The sequence below is a fragment of the Chanodichthys erythropterus genome, chromosome 11 (assembly GCF_024489055.1).
Source record: "Chanodichthys erythropterus isolate Z2021 chromosome 11, ASM2448905v1, whole genome shotgun sequence".
Classification (NCBI taxonomy): Eukaryota; Metazoa; Chordata; class Actinopteri; order Cypriniformes; family Xenocyprididae; genus Chanodichthys; species Chanodichthys erythropterus.
Window position 1 is genome coordinate 40,443,567 of NC_090231.1, and position 5,196 is coordinate 40,448,762.

Genomic DNA, 5,196 nt, shown 5'->3' on the forward strand with positions numbered 1-5,196 from the left:
TGTAATAGATCTAACGGTACATTTAATGTAATTTTACGGTAAAATACCGTTAAATTCACAGTTTTTGGACGTGAAAAATAACAATTCATTGTAAAATTTACAGTGAAAAACCGTAAATTGACATTCCCACAATTCCCTGCGTGACACTTCACATTTGATATATTTTCATTGAAATAACTCTGTTTCTTCTTAGTTTTTCTCATTTTTTCTAATCAGTTATGTACATTAGGGTTTTATGTTACATCTAATGTTGTTAAATTAATGTTTATTGCATTTTTAAAATTTCATGCATGTTACCATGATGGTGTTTAGTGTGTGTGTGAATGACACTGTGTGCACCTTCTATATATTAGTATTGTCTTCCTCAGCTTGTGGAAAAGCTGCTTGTGATGAACTTTGATTCATCATGTGACTCTCATCACCACTGTGTTTGGTCACTGTCAGTGTATTATAAAGGTACAAAACAGATATTAGTACTTCATTAGGTTGGTAAATTAACATTATATCAGTTAATGAAATACGTTATTTTACCGTAAATTGAACAGATTTAAAATGTAAAATTCACATGTAACTCCGTAAGTATGTTTACGGTTAGATGTCATTTTTACAGTATTGTTCTGGTAACCACAGCTGCCGGTATTTTTCCGTAGAAACAACGGGATTTTTTTTACAGTGTAGGCAGAATTTGGGCATGGATTTAGTGATTTGACTAATAGAAATTATAATACTAAACTAAACTCAAGGTAAGGCAAAACAGCTTGGTGATTCTGGTGTCGTTAAATTATGGTAAATGATAAGAAACAAAGCAAGATGAGTATGTCCAGTCTGTGAGTATGTTAAGGGTTTCTGTGGGAAGATTTATGACCAGAGCTGAGGCACAGAAGGGTCAAACTTCCTGCTGGCATTAAATGGAGACAGAGAAACAAAATGAAGAGAGATGGGCAATGAACCAGACATAATGCAAAGATTATGAAAATCCTGCCTGTATAAAATAATTGTAAAATAATTTTAGTTATAACTAACAATTAAAACTATAAACAAAGCAGGATTTTGGCCTTTATAAGTATATAAGCATAAGTAAGTAGTGATTATAAGTAGTGATTGAGATATTTATGAAAGAAGTAAATAATATAGAGCATATATGCCTGGGTTTTGTCAAAACAGCCCAAGATCTAGATATGATGGAAAATAAAGGACATTAGGACCTTAAGAAAATAAATCAATAAATAAATTAAATATAAAGTTAAGCTAAATAGACAAGAGAAATAAATTATGTTTTAAGAATATAAACAAGGAAGAAAATACTATCAGTTTAAATAGAACCAAGGTTTGGGAAATGGAAACATGGCTTTATCTTAAAGATGGGAAGATAAAATAAGACTAACAGAATAACAGAGTGACAGATGTACAAAACAAGTTATGAAAGTCACTGGTAAACAGAACCTTACTAAAGGATGTGCTTAGATGCCAAAGTAATAATAGTAAGGAAAAACGAGACTGTAAGTAATCAGGTGATAGTTTAAATCATTTGGTTTAATTGGAGATATTGTAGTTAACCAACAATTACAGAGATAGAAAAACGCTTCAATTCTATTATTTGAATAGAGAAACGGTAATGCATATGAAGGTGAAATAGAGCCCTCCATCTAAGTAAAGGAAACTGATCATTGATTGGACAAGTCACTATAGTGGCCATTGGAAGTTCAGGTTCCCATAGAAACAGGAAGCTAATGAATGGGATTGCACATGTGCATTGGCTGATGTTATTTAAAAAATAAGTCCTTTTAACTATATTTAAGCATGGAAAACAACACTTATGTGAGTTTATGTCAAAATTAGTGTCTAATTATAAATATGATATTAATCAGGGAGTAAAGTAACTAATTGAGTAATTAAGAGTTCTGTGAGCAGCTTTTGAGATTTCAGGATTCCCCGTTCAGACAGGACTTAAATGATTGTAACAGCAATTACAAATATGGACGACAAGCAAACAGATGTATCTTTAAAAGGATTTGATTTAACAATTCAAGATGCAGTTACAATGACAATTGAAGAATAAATAATAATAAAAGACCTAGGAAAATATTAGGCAATATAAGTATATAGATTAGAATATACAAAACAACATAGAGCAAAATTATTAGGGTGAAAATCTTGAGTATAGCAAATATATAGCATCAAAAACCAGAATGTTCTTTAAAGGCTTCTGAGTTTTCCGGCTTCTGAATCTGCAGTTTACCGGGAAGGAAAGGAAAAATGTACGAAGGGAGTGAAGGATTTATGGGTTAGTCCTCCACACAGGTGAATAGGTGCTCTGAAAGCTCATAAAACAGCATGCTTTTAATAATATAGACACAGAACAAGAGAAACTTGGCAAAACATCCTGGAGAGATGTGAAAGATAAGGATACTTAAGTATTTAACTTCAAAAGAGTTTGGACAAACAAAGCTACTAAAGAAAGATAAGCAGCTACAAATACATGAGTTTATACAATGAGGTGTATAAAGCTGTTGTGTTTATATGCCTAGAAAAATGAATGTATAAATGAATTGTAATGTACGATGTGAAGGAATATGTATGACTACATTTCCATTGTGTTTTATTAAGACTGCGGAGTAATAGCGCATGCATGTAATACAGATACATGTTGTCTGATTGGAAAATTATAAAAATTATAAAAACTAGTTCTTATTTGAAAGAACATTTTTAAGAGTAACTTTGTAAAACTTGCAGAAAAGATTGTCTGCACAGAGAGAAGCAAATAATCATTTGATAACAGAAATAAGTGAGCCCAAACTGTACAGCAATTATAAAGGCCTGTGAAAATGGATATATATAACGAGATGGAAAGAAAGAGAATAATGACTTACTTTTACACAGTGTGGAATATAATAATTACCAAGTGAGAAAACCTGGAGAAAACTGATGTTAGTAAATATTATTGTTAAGCAATATTTACTATGAATAAAAACGCTTTAAGGGCAAATGAGCAATTAATATTAATGTGAAATATAGAACTAATGAATGCTTTGAAATGGTTCCACCCAAAGGTCAGAGATCTGTGTGATGAGTGACAAATGCAAAACTAGTTGATTAAATGTGCTTTACTTGCCAAACACATCTGAAACTTTTAAATATAAAGAAGTGTTTTAAAACTAAAATTAAAAGGAGTAAAGTAATCCCTTTAAACATAACCTCTTGGTTAAAACACAGTGAGATGCGCGGCCCATGGGAAGGTATAAATACCAAGAAACCATGATTCCCATGACTGACATCTGTAGATGGTCTAGTCACTGGAAGGGGCCGTATGTTTTTATGTGAAGATCCCAAGAAGGTATTTGATTTAATAAGGAAAAATAATAAAGTACAAAATAGTACATTTGTGATGGCAATAAAGCAGTATACAAACATTTGAGACGTTTACATTTTTTTTTTAAATGAGGCATTAGAAAGTTAATTGATTAGTCAAACAAACACAGACGACCCTGGGTGGACTAAATGAATGTATTTTAAATAAAGCTTATAAAAAAAACAGGACAAGTATCAGATTAACATAGTATAATAAAAGAGGGAGAGAAAAATGCAATAATTGAAAATAAACAAACAAATGTAAGACAAAGTTGCATGAAGGGGGGTGTTATTGATAGCCACGCCCTGTCTTATTAGAATAATGCAACTTTGATACTGAAAGTACATTTCCTGTCTGCAAGAGTAACATAGTAATAAAAAGAAAGACACAACTACAGATATTAATTTGAAAATGTTTATTGAATATATAGGAGAATGATATATTTGTACAAGAATGATATATTTGTACAAGAATGGTATATTGTACGAGAATGATATATTTGTACAAGAATGGTATATTTGTACAAGAATGGTATATTTGTACAAGAATGATATATTTGTACAAGAATGATATATTTGTACAAGAATGGTATATTGTACGAGAATGATATATTTGTACAAGAATGGTATATTTGTACAAGAATGATATATTTGTACATGAATGATATATTTGTACAAGAATGGTATTTGTGTACGAGAATGGTATTTTTGTGCAGGAATGGTATTTTGTACAGGAATGGTATTTTGTACAGGAATGGCATTTTATACGAGAATGATATCTTTATATGAGATTGATATTTGTGTATAAGAACAGAGGTATTTGATCAGGTCAATAGAAAGGGTGTGATCACATCAAAATAAAACAGAAAAAGAAATAGAAAGAGCCTAAAAGTATATAGGCTAAATTAACCATCAAAGAATGACAGACAACAGTTATTGTAATGACTTTATTATATATATATTTTTTATTATATATATATATATATATATATGTGTGTGTGAGGGGTGTTTTGCAGTGTGTACATACCTTACATTGATAGAAAGTATATAAAGATACATAAAGTTTTCACCTAATATATATATATATATATATATATATATATATATATATATATATATATATATATATATTTTCCTTACTGTAAGCAAAATAAAATACTTGTACAGTGATCTGCAAATAGTCTTGTCTTTTTATCTCCTCTCTGTTCAGGCAAGTTTTGCTTGTAATGTGCAGTATATTCTCTTTTGACTAATACATACTGTTCTGATAAATACTATGACATAGTCAGTGCAGTTCTTACAAATTGTAGATTTGTTACTAATTCCAAATTGTATTTTTTTAACATAATCCATTACATTACACATTTAAGGTAATTGTCACGATCACCGTCAGTTCCTGTCACTTCCTGGACTACATTCCCCATAATCCTCTCTGCCAATCACCTGCACTCACTCCACCAATCACTACACTAATCACCACACCCAGCTGCCATGCATTACCTGGACTATAAAAGACTCACACACTCATCACCTGATTGCGAAGTCTTGTTTTCACTTGTGTAACATTTCTGAGCGTTTCCCTGTATCCTGTCTGCCTATCTGTTCTTGATCCTGTCTGGTTACCCGTTTATGATTCCTTGCTACATACCGCTGGACTGTTTATTGTTTCCTGGACTGTGAATGATAACTGCCTGCCTCGATCTACTGCCTGTACCCTGACAACGATTCTGCCTAGCCCTTGCTGTTCCTGTTTGCCCCTGCTTAGACCCTGCCTGTACGACCACGCTTACTTTTGTAATAAAGCTTGCAAATGGATCTCTGCCTCATTCCCGCTTCATTACAGTAATA